Below are 13,155 nucleotides of genomic sequence, written 5' to 3' on the forward strand. Positions count from 1 at the left end.
AGTTTCTGAATGGTATTCATATATTTGTGTAGTTTCTTCAAAATTGTACCAGGGTAGGTGTATATGACCCATAGAACTCAGAAAAAGCAATAGTATGTTACTTCTGTCTTACAGAGAACCTTACACCTTGATTGCTTTCTGTGTCTCCCTCAGATTATTTTCTCTGAGAGTTATAAGCAGACCTCTAGGGATACCCATGTGGTAAGGAACTAAGGCCTCTGTCTAATAGTAATAAACTTAGGATTCCTATCAACAGCAATGATAGAAGGCTTGATGGTATACCCCTTAGCCCCATTCAAGGCTTCAGATGACTGCATCTTAGGTGAAATTCTTGGTTGCAATATCATGAGAATCCCTAAGCCAGAACCATCCAGTTATTTCTGGATTATTGACCCTCTAAACATTTGTGTGATAATAAATATTTTGGCTTTAAGCGCTGAATTTGTGGGTAAGTTTTTATGCAATAATAGATAAGTAATAGATTTTACTATAAGCTCTGTGTTGTTGTATAACAAATACATAAAAATGTGGGTGAGTTTGGAAACTGAGAAGTGGACAGAAGCTGGTAGGATTTTGAAGAGATCATTATTGGAAACTAATGTTGCATGGCCTTTGAAGAGGCTGCCAGCGATGGCCCACAGGAGGCATGAGTGTTTTTACTGGACACTAGTAGAAAGACATCCTTATTAGGCAGTGGAAAAAATTAACAACACTGATGCTTTCTAGTACAGATGGTTCTCTACTTATGACTTTTTTCAACTTTATGATGGTGTGAAAGGGATATGCATTCAGTAGAAACCATACTTTGGATTTTTCCCCCCAGGCTAACAATACATGGTATGGTACTTTCTCATGATCCATTTGATCATAAAGGTAAACAACTGATAATTCTGCACCCATACTTTGTTGCCAGCATTTTTTTGGATATTGTGTTTTGTATTTTCATATTCCATTATGTCTTCCAAAAGGCTCATCTATTTATCCTGCTTCTGGTGAGAAAAAGAAGGAGGCGATTACTCTTGAGATAAAACAACATAATTGTCCAACCGTAGCGTTCTAAGTACATTTAAGGTAGTTAGGCTAGGGCGGCTCTTATTGTTGGTAGGTTAGGTGTATTACATGCATTTTTGACATCATATTCTTACAGCATTGTAACTTGAGAAGCATCTGTAAAGCATAAAGTAGGCAATGTACTTATGGAACTATATAGTTTAGAAAAGGAGAGCTGCAGCCTGAGTGTTGAAGATGCTGCCTGATATGTTCTCGAACTTATAATAAAATGCAAGAAGAAAATAATAAGCCAAAGGAAGTGTAGGGATAAATTTCAGAACTGCTGTGGCTCAGTGTCCTCCTGTTTTCCCTTTTTGAATGAGAGTGACTATAAAAGTTCTCCTATGCTTGTGTTGATAGTATGTTTGGGTAGATGGGGGAAGATCACCTGTATCTTTAATTTACAGGACACCAGAATGAGAGGACCTGGACTCAAAGAGCTTGTCTAAGGGTATTACACATCGACTTCCCTGCACCTAGACCTGATTAGATGATGAGATTCTAGATATCACACTGTGAAGCTGGAATGGAATGAGACTTCAGGGTCCTTGGGAGAGGGTGAGAGTATTTTGCATGTAGGACAGATATGAATTATTGGTGGAGAAGGCAGACAGTCTCTAAGTAGCCCCCATGTCCTGGAAATTAGACTCTATCATAGCCCTTGCCCATATTGTAAAAGGGTTTTTCTCTGTGACAAAAATATTAGACATAATGATATTTCACATCTAACACAGATTACTGTCAATGTAAGAAAGGTCCAAATATGTAGAAAATTTTTATAAGTTTATTTGAGCCAAACTGATGACAATTTCTGGGAAGCAAATTCTCAACAATTTAACAAAATGCTCCAGAGAATGAGAGTTTTGCAGTTTATTTTATACACTACAATAAAAGTAGGAGGCATAAGGAGGCTACATGAAATTCACTGGTTGTAGATGAGGTAAACAGGAGAAAGAAAAGTGAGGAAATCTCTGAGATTAGATAAAGAGTAAAATGGAGAGACAAGTACTTCTTTTACATTGGTGGGCAAAAGATAGTTAACAATTAACATTTACAACACATAGAATTGGTATATGGTATGAACAAGATAACAATGAGGGATCCTGTGGTCTTGTTTTCTGGTGGGAGATTATGCCCTCAGAGGTCTGGAAGAAGGGGATACTCTGATATTCCAAAGATATGTTTTTGTAGATGCAAAAATATAATAGACAGGCTCAGTTAAGGTAAAGCTTGACCTTTGTCAAGAAAGATACTGGCCTAGTACATGACTACCCATGATTTAGTTAAGAACTTTTAATTTCAGATCATCCTGTCTGATTACTTGAGGTCTCTGAGTGGGTAAGGCCTGAACTTGTCAGGTTTAGTATGTGGCCTCCTTTTTGTTCACATTACAAAAGTTACTGTGCCTTGTTTTCTGGTTGTCTCTTTTCCTCTCTCTCCTTTCTTCACTCAGATTAATTGTTCTTGGAAAATCAGCTGTCATTATCATGTCATGAGCAACATAACAGAAAGACTCACATATTGAGAAACTGTATCCTCCAGTCAACTTGCAGGAAGAAACTGAGGGCTACTATCAACAGCCACAGGAGTTCACTTGGAAATTGGTCATCAAGTATTGGTCAAGCTTCCAACAGACTTCAGCTTAAACCTTGACTGTAACCTTCTGAGAGACGCTGAGTCAGGACCATCCAGTTAAACCACTCTCTGATTTCTGACTGTCGGGAACTGTATGATAAGATAAATGTTTCTTGTTTTAAGCTGCCAAGTTTTGGAATAATTTGCTATATAGCAAAAAATAATTAATACAATAATCCAAGTGTTTATTGATATCTTACCAACCAGCTCCCCTACTTTATATAAGGACCTGTAAAAGAAAATGATGAAACACAATATAGTATCTGATATCTACATCAGTCAGGACTCAATGCTGAACAAAGAAATCACTATAGGAATTATTAACTGGAAGAGTTTTAATAGAGGGAAATAGATGCTTAGAAAAACTTTGAAAAGTTTCAAGTGAATGGTTAAGGCAGGGCCTTTAGGAGCTACTGATTTTAAAAACATTACTGATTCCAGGAGTTCAAAAACACACCCCTATAGCTGAGTGAGGCAGATGGGGTAAAAACAAAACAAACAAAAACTACCACCATAGCTACTGCTGCTGTTACAGATGCATGTTTGTCTAGTATGCGGTAGAATGGACACAAGAATATTATTGCAGAAAAACAGCACCACAGCTACAACATTGCTTATCAGCATAATCAATAAGGTATAAGAAAATGTCTCTGCCTCAATCCCAACCTTTCATGTCTTCTCAAAGTAAATTTAGCTAGTGGAAATGGATTCTCTTCTAGATATGTAGGGGCCAGGAAGCCTAGAAATGTTTTTAGCTTCCTAATTTCAACTTGAAAGGAGATAGAATGGAGGTTGAGAAAGCTAATTCTTACTCTTCACCATAATGTATACTTACAAGGGATTTACAAGCTTAATAGAATGACAAGATTAACATAACGTGACAAGATTAGAGATGGGACATGTGCTAAAAGGCCTGTTACAGTTTAAATGTAATAGAAGATCAGAGAAAAAGGAGATTAGTGTATGATGAAGAATTCGGAGAAAGTTTCATGGAAGATTTAGCTTCCTTGGGGGCTTAAAATGAAGGTAAACATTGAACAAATATAGAGGAAATAAGAGTATTTATTGCAGGTGGACAGCAATAGTAAAGACCTAGATTAATGCAGGTGACAGCAGGCAGTTACCCTGACTCTTATAAAGAATAAGCAATGGAAGGTAGTGAAAATAATGGACCTTGAAATATAAAGAAATTTAAAAATTGAAGTAAAAGTTCAAATATATTGAATGTGGACACACATGTACTAAATATCTAAACCCACATTTATATAATTATGTAAAATTGTGGATGTTATTGTCACTCAGTAAATCTGCTCTTTGTCAGATGATGATGGATCTAGACTGAACTACAAAAATACACTTGCCCAGAGATATTTCCATATTTCCTTGCCCCCAACCCTGGTCATATTTGTGCAGTCACTGTGACCATCTTCAGCCTTGTTTTGATTCCTTTATTACAAAAATAAGCTTTTTTAGAAACCCCTAACTATTGCCACTTTCTATCCTGTTGAAGGGCTATTTTTGTGCTCATAATTTCCTAGCTATTGCCTGTGGCCTATTTCTCAATGGACACTTATTGTTTTTAACATAAAACTATCTAGTTTTGATTACTGTACATATCTAGAAATTGCCTGCTACTATGACTTCTCAATTAGATTGTCATCCATGTCGAATCACTAAAATTAACAATAATTATCACTTATTGAGCATGTGTTGTATAGGTACTAGAAGATTTTCAAATGATTTTTCAAATTCAAGTGATTTTTCTCCATTTCATACATGAAGGCACAAATGAGGTTTATGTATTTATTTACTTATTTAAATCCTCACTGAGAACACACACACACACACACACACTGAGTGGCCGGATTATTATGATCTCTCAACGCATAATAATCTGGCCACTCAGTATATATATTAGAGGCCCGGTGCATGAATTTGTGTATGGGTGGGGTCTGGCCAGCCTGGCCAGGATGAGGGGACATGGGCGGTTGGCCGGCCTGCCTGCTGGTCGAACTCCTGGTCGAGGGGACAATTTTCATATTAGACTTTTATTATATAGGATATACACTGAGTGGCCAGATTATTATGCATTCAGAGATAATAATAATCTGGCCACTCAGTATATATATATATATATATATATATATATATATATATATATATATAGAGAGAGAGAGAGAGAGAGAGAGAGAGAGAGAGAGAGAGAGATATCAATGTGAGAGAGAAAAACATTGATCAGTTGTCCCCCACATGTGCCCCAGCCAGGAATCGAACCCACAACCTAGGTATGTGCCCTGACTAAGAATCGAACCTGCAGCCTTCTGTTATACAGGACAATGCTCCACCAACTGAGCCAACCATCCAAGGCTGACATTTATTTAACTTGAGAGCCTATCCACTATATCACAAATATCAAAACATAAAATATTTCCTTTATATTATGGTATCTCGGCTATCACAGTCTATAAAGTGTTACTGTTGTTCATTATTTCATTTAATCCTCAGAATAAGCCTGTGTGATGAGAAAGTTAGAGAATTACTCTTCCCTTCTTATTTTTAAAATATATTTTTATTGATTTTAGAGAGGAAGGAAGAGGGAGGAAGAGATAGAAACATCAATGATGAGAGAGAATCATTGATTGGCTGCCTCCAGCATGCCTCCACTGGGGGTCAAGCCCCCAACCCAGACATGTGCCCTTGATCAAAATGGAACCTGGGATCCTTCAGTACACAGGCCAACACTCTATCCACTGAGCCAAACCAACTAGGGGACTCTTCCCTTCTTATAGATTACAGAAACAATTCTAAGTCTTTTGCTCTAGCAAGTTGAGTGTCTAATAACCACTATTATATATTCTTCAAGTCTTGGATGAAGGAAAACTTTCTTCAAAATATACTAAATAGACACATACACTCATACCTGATAGATAGATGACAAATAGATAGGTTCACTTAAGGTTTTGAAGCTTGGAGAATTGAAATTTCTAATAACACAAAGTATATATACTCTGTTATAGTAGAAACTAATAAAATGCAGTTATGATAAACCTTTTATATACATACTGGAGGCCTGATGCACAAAATTCGTGCAAGGGGCTCGGCTCTCATGGCTGCCTCATGACCCACCCACTGGTCATTCCAGAAGGTCGTCCCAGAAAGTCGTTCTGGAAGGTCATTCCACCATCTGGCCTAATTAGCATATTAGCTCTTTATTATATAGGATATGTATATATATTTAATTCCATCTTTTTTTTTTAATTCTCATATGACGATACTTTTTCCATTGCTTTTCAGAGAGAGTGGAAGGGAGGGAAGAAGGGGGAGAGAGACAGACACACACAAATTGGTTGCCTCCCACATGCACCACAGTCAGGGTCAGGAAGTGAACCCCAAAGCCGAGGTATGTGCCCTTGACCGGGAATCAAATCCACAACACTTCTGGTGTACAGGCTGATGCTCTAACCACTGGGAAACACCAGCCTGGGCTATTTAATTCCACCTTGATTCAGTTATTCATGATCCTCACCTATACTTGAATGATACATATCACATTTTGGACAAAGAAAAAAAATTAAATATCAATCATCTTTCTGAGCCTAATTAATCTCTAATGTCTTCTGTTAATTTGTTACTTTCAATAGCAGAAGTGTCAAAAGGACATTGTTGATTTTTCTTTTGTCTTTTTTCTTACTGCCACAGACCTCAGAAAGGTGTTCTTCAGCCTACTCATACATGTATGTTTACATTATGTTGGAAGATGAGTTTTCTACTGGTGTTCACTATATATGTAGATGGTTGTTTTTGAAAGTGTTAATGGATGAGGTAACCTCAGAAAATAAAGTTTAACCTCCATTTTTAAAAGCTGGAATATTAGTTATTTGTCAGGATCTGAGAAAGAATTATAACTTTAGAATGACCTTTAATTCTCAAATTTCATCTTTCATCAATTAGACTCCACAACCAGCCTCCTTTTTCCAATCAAGAAACAAAAATTTATGTCTATGCAGCATCAAAAATTCCTTGGTTATAATCAAGAGGAACATAAAGGTGAGCATTTTCATTAGTGCATGTCATGAACATTGTTGAAAAAAGAATTATAACCCACCCCAGTCCAATCCATCTTCCCTGAGAAGCCATTTAAAGGAAGAAGAAAAAAAATAACCTCTTTGGTGGTTTAGTTACTCAAACTCCTTGAAATAAGTTGTAAAGCTGCACAGGAAAGTTCTCAAGGAAGGATGCTTAATCTCACCTGGAGCTATGTGAAAAAAATCTCTAAGTTAGAAACTAATGACTTTACAATCAGATGTAATAGTGCTTTTTATCCTAAAATTAATATTATTGATTTAAATACAAGAGATAGAGGTAAATATTAAGCCTTTAGAAAGAGAGTTAATACATTTTTCCAAGTATTTAATCAATCATAGTCATTATAGGATGAATAATTAAATATAATGCATCATTTGTCTAGGCTTTATTAAACACTTTAGAATTACATCAAACTTATATGAAAATTCAAATATTTTTATTTCATATCACAGGGAATAAATTTTGAAGTTTAATCCTAAAAATGTTTGGAGAAAAAATCAGTTGTTGCCTGTATAGTATATTACTAATTCTGTAAAAACACAGAATTACTTTCTAAAATAATAGACTTATTAATAGATATACAAGTTGTTATCATGTACGTATATTTTTCTCAAAGGAGACATTTTCAAGTTGTCAACCTCTAAACTAAGCATGTTGAAGAAAATCAGATTTTCTTAACTTGTGAACTAACTTAATATAAATCTAACTGTGCATGGAGCAAAGCATTCCAGAACACTATTTGCTTATGCATATTGATATCTATAGTTCTTATTACACTAAAATAATTTACAAAAGCTGATAAATAATATGTTTTAGAGCTCAATGTTTTGTAGAATAATGCAACAATTATTGACCAACTTTATGTTAGACATTTCACACATTTCTCATCTCATTTAATCCTCATAATCAAACAAATGACATTATTTGATAAGCATTGCCTTCCCTGCTTGTAATTGGTAGAACTGAACTCAAGATTATATAGCTGGAATTAGTCTGGGCTGCTAGTTATACCCAGTTTTGCTAATTCACAGTCTTTGGTAGATTGCATATCTAATTCAAGATCTTCATATCTCTCTGAACCCACTCTTTTTATAGTGTCTCTTACTATTGTTTGGTGACCTGCCTTTATACATTTGACTTGCTTTGATCATTGGAATTTCAGCAATAACAGGACTTGATTTTTTGTGCCTCTATCTTTGTTCATGAAAAGATAGATAGATAAATAAAAAAGATTAAAACCCAGATTAGCCCATCCTAGACCAACTATGTCAGAGTTGTTTATAGATGTGTAAGCTGAAAGGGTAAACAATTGTTTTGAGTGGTAAAGTGGTTTGTTATACTATAATGGATAACCTATACAAAATTGTATGCTCTTTCTTTTCATTTTGTAGATGATAAAGTAAAACACAATATCTGATAGGATAAACTTACAGAAGTGTTGAAATGTCTTTGCTAACCTCGGATAAAAAAGTTTAACACTAATGTTAAGAGGCAGGAGGGGAGGAACCAATATGGTGACATAGGAGGCTTCTAAACTTCCAACTTTTATAAACTTTATACAACTACACTTGAGCAATTTTCTCTGAAACAAATCCAAAACTAGCTGAGTGACTTCTATATATCAGGAGAATGAGAAAAATGCTCAGATCAAAACAAGAAGGAAAGGCTGAGATACATTTTCACCATAACCACCCCCCACCCCCAACACAGTGTCATGCAATCAGAAGGAAACCTCCAAATTCACAGCTTCTCCTTGAGAAGCAAATTATTTGGACTGTACATCTAGGACCTAACTTTGAAGACTCTTACCTGGCTGGTGTGGCTCAGCATTTGAGTGTTGACCTATGAACCTGTAGGTCATGGTTTGATTTCTGGTTGGGGCTGCAGGCTCGATCCCCAGTAGGGGGCCTGCAAGAGGCAGCCAATGGATGATTTTTCTCTCTCATTGGTGCTTCTATCTCTCTATCCTTATTCCTTCTTCTCTCTAAAAATAAATAATTTTTAAAAGGCTCTCTTTCAAGAAATAAACTCCCCAAACATAACTCTGAAAGCCAATGGTTGCATTTATGAGACTCACAGGACTATAGCAAATAAAAAGCGGTTCTTATTACCCCTCAACAGATATACACCTGGGCTTAGTGCAAAGGGAGCAGACAAAAATGTACATCTCACAGTTGTTTTCTTTTGGAAGGGACTTAAATACATAAGTTTTAAGCTGTTGCCTATATCTAGCTACTGACTGAGATCCTTTTATTTGGGACACTGATGGGTTTGGAGACAGACAATTATTGGGGAGCACTAAGAGCTAAGACAGTAGCTCAGACAATTACAAAGGTTTGGGAGACAACGAGAAGCTCAGATCAGGCTAACAAAGTTCAAAAGTTCATACCCATATAATAAAAGCCTAAGTGACCTTGACTTGATGGCAGAACAACCAGAACAACCGGTCACTATGATGCATACTGACCACCAGGGGGCAGACGCTCAATGCAGGAGCTGCTCCCTGGTGGTCATTGCGCTCCCACAGTGGGAGGGCTGCTCAGCCAGAAGCTGAGCTCACAGCTGGCGAGTGCAGTGGCGGTGGCAGGACCCTTTTCTGCCTCTGCGGCATTGCTAAGGAACAGTGAGCTGAGTGGTAAGGAGCAGCAAGCAAGTGGGCAGTAAGGAGCTAGGGGTCCCGGATTGCAAGAGGGTGCAAGTCAGCCAGAGGGACCCCCTCCTCTCCCTCACTGCACGAATTTCGTGCACCGGGCCTCTAGTCTTAAATAAGACAAATCTGTCAAGATAAAAGCTGGCTCTTTTATCTAATGCATAGAAAGCAACATAGAAAATCAAGGAAAATTAAAACACAAGGGAATGTGTTACAAACAATAGAAAAATATAAAGCTCCAGAAACTAATATTAATGAATTAGAGATTCATGATTTACCTGATAGGAAGTTCAAAATAACAGCCAGAAAGAAGCGTACTGAGGTTAGTAGAGCAAAGAAGTAACAAAGGAAAATTTCAACAAAGAGAGAAAATGTAAAAAAGTATCAAGCAGAAATCAGAGATTAAGAATGCAATAACTGACTAAAAAATTTAATAAAGAGGTTTAATATCACATTAGATCAAGCAGAATAAAAGATTATCAAACAGGAAGACAAAAGGGGTGGGATTTATCAAATCAGAGGAGCAAAAAAGGAAAAAAACAGTGAGGATAGCTTAAAGAAAGTTTAAGACAGTATCAAAGCATCCTATATCTACATTATAAGGGTCCCAGAAAGAGAAAAAAGGGCAGAATAATTATTCAAGGAAATAATGGCCAGAAATTTTCCTAACCTGGGAAAATAAACAGACATCCAGATCCAAAGAAACAATTCCAGCAAAGATAAATCTAAAGGTACCTACATTGGAAAACAGATTATAATTAAGTTTTAAAATCTTGACAGTAAAAAGAAAACCTTAAAAGCATGGAGAAAAAAACAACTTGTTACCTAAAAGAGAACCCCCATAAGACAATCAGCAGATTTTTCAACAGAAATTTTTTGGAACAGAAGGAACGATATATTCAAAGTGCTGAAAGAACAAAGGATCTGACAAGCAACTTACACTGTAAGCTGTCCTTCAGAATTGAAGTTTTTCAGTCCAATAGAAGCTAAAGGAATTCATTACCACTAGACTGGCCTTACAAGAAAAGTTTTTTTAAAGAGTTCTTCAAACTGAAATAAAAGGAAGCTAATTAATAACATAAAAACACATAAATGTATAAAGGTAAAAGATAAATAATAGTTTAATTCAGAATACTCTAATATTGCAATGATAATGGGTAAATTACTTATAACTCTAGCATAAAGATCAAAAGACAAAAATATTAAAAATAATTGTAACTATAATAATTTGTTTACATATATAAAAGGATGTTAATTGTGACATCAAAGACATAAAATGTGTGTGGGGGGTGTTATAAAAATGGAGTTTTTGTATGTGTTTAAAGTTGTTATTTTAGCTCAATGTAAACTGTTATCATTTTGTTTTATATAAGCCTCACAGTAACCACAAAGCAAAAACCAATGGTAGATACAAAAAAAATGAAGAGAAAAAATATCTAAGCATGCCACTACAGAAAAATTATCAAATTACAAAGGAAGAGAGCAAGAGAGAAAAAACAAAGGACTTACAAAGTAGTCAGAAAACAATCAACAAAATTGCAATAGTAAATTTATATCCATCATCAACTACTTGAAATGGAAATGGAAAAAATATCTAGTTAAAATACAGAGTGGTTAAATGGATAAGAAGGCAAGAACCAATTATATGCTGTGTATAAGACTCACTTCAGCTTTAACAGCACACCTAGACTGAAAGTGATGGGATGGAAAAAGCTATTTCATGCAAATGAAAATAAAAGAAAGCAGGGTAGCTATACTTATGTCAGACAAAAATGTACATTAGATACAAATCTAAAAAGGGACAATTCATCAACAGCTTATAATAATTGTAAATACTTATGAACCCAACATAAAAGTACCTAAATATTCAAAGCAAATACAATACAATAATAGTATGGGACTTTGATAGTCTACTTTGAAAAAAAAATAGATAAATCAACCAGAGAGAAAATCAATATGGAAATATTAGACATAAACTACATGTTAGACCAAATGAACCTAGCAGATATATAGATTATTCCATTCAACACAAGTAGAATATACATTATTCTCAAAAGCACATGAAACATTCTCCATGATTGATATATGTTAGGCCAAAAATTAAATCTTATTAAATTTAAGATGATTGAAACCATATCACATAGCACAGAATCTTATCTGACCACAATGGTATAAAACAAGAAATCAATTATAAGAAGAAAACTGCAAAATCCATAAATATGTGGAGATTAATAATATACTCCTGAATACTCAATGAGTAAAAAAAAAAGGGGGTGGATAAAATAGAGAAGAACTACCCTGAAAAATCAACTGAAGATTAGCTGGAGAGAACATTGATGACCAAGGACAGAAAGTGGAAATCACATAGAGACTGGTAGGAAGTGCAGAGGCATGAAAGGGCTGGCTGGGTTTCCACAGACAGAAGCTGAAGTTCCAGAGGGATATCTCAGCTGTGGGGGGTTCCCCCTGAGAACACTGAGGTCTTAAACCCCAAGACCAGAACACCAAAATTGAGAAGGGTGCCCGCATATTATCTGGCTGTGAAAAGCAGCAGGGTTGCTATCTGCCAGCAAGAGATAGCTGGGAATGCAGGCACCCTCTTAAAGGTCCAAAACACAAAATTTTGTGTGCAGCCACCCACCTTGGGTTCCAGTAGAGGGAGGGCAGAGTGGACTGGAGCTGTGTGAGAGCATTCAGGGTTGGAGGCTCTGGGGTTGGAGCTCAGAGGGAGTCATTCCCTCACACTGCAGAGGAAATCTTTCTCCCACTGAAGACCTTTGCTATCCAGGAAGTTTATGCCTGGGGAGAAGGCAGTTGTCCCACCCTGATGGAAGCCCTCTTGTCCCAACCTGTGGTCCATAGACTGAGGCAAAGGGAGTCTGAGTGTCATTGGAACTGCAGGCAGAAGCAGGTCTCTGGAGGCTTTGAGCCTCTGTCTAATCTATGCCTGGCATGGGAATAGGAAAAGCAGACCTGGTACAAAATCTTGGTCCTTCCCAAAGGTACCCAACCACAACAGAATGAGCCACAAGCCATGGATTCCTAAGAGCTCCAAACAGGGTACTCTGGGCCAATCACAAACAGCATCTGACATTGGCCTGCGCTAGAAATTGGGAGTCATAACAGATCTACCTAATACATAGACACAAACTCAAACAGGCAGCAAAAATTGGGAAACAATAAAACAAGTCAAAAGAGAAAAAAAAGAAAATTCTCCAGAAGAATAGCTAAATGAAATGGAGATAAGAAATTTGTCAGCTATAGAATTCAGAATAATGATGGCAAAGATGCTCAACAGCATGAGAAAATATATAGTAACTATGAAGAATGACACGGAACTAATAAAGAACACAGTGTAAGGAATAAACAGCAGATTAGGGGAAGCCAAAGATTCTATCAGAGAATTAAAAGACAGGGTAGAAAAAATCACCCAGAGCACCAAAATGAAAAAAACAATTAAAAAACAGGGTACAGCTTAAAGGAACTGTGGGACAGCATGAAGCTTAACAATATTTGCATAACAGGTGAGCCAGAAGGGGAAAAAGTAAGAGATAGAGAACATGTTTGAAAAAATAATGACAGAAAATTTCTCTAACCTGATAAAAAAAAATGTCACACAGAGAATCCCAATAAAGAACCCAAAAGTTAAATAACAAAAGTTAAAGACAAAGAGAGAATCTTAAAGGCAGTAATAAAAAAACAATCTGTTACCAATAAATAAAAAAACAATCTGT

This window comes from Plecotus auritus, assembly GCF_963455305.1.
Source record: "Plecotus auritus genome assembly, chromosome: 2".
NCBI classification, from domain to species: Eukaryota; Metazoa; Chordata; class Mammalia; order Chiroptera; family Vespertilionidae; genus Plecotus; species Plecotus auritus.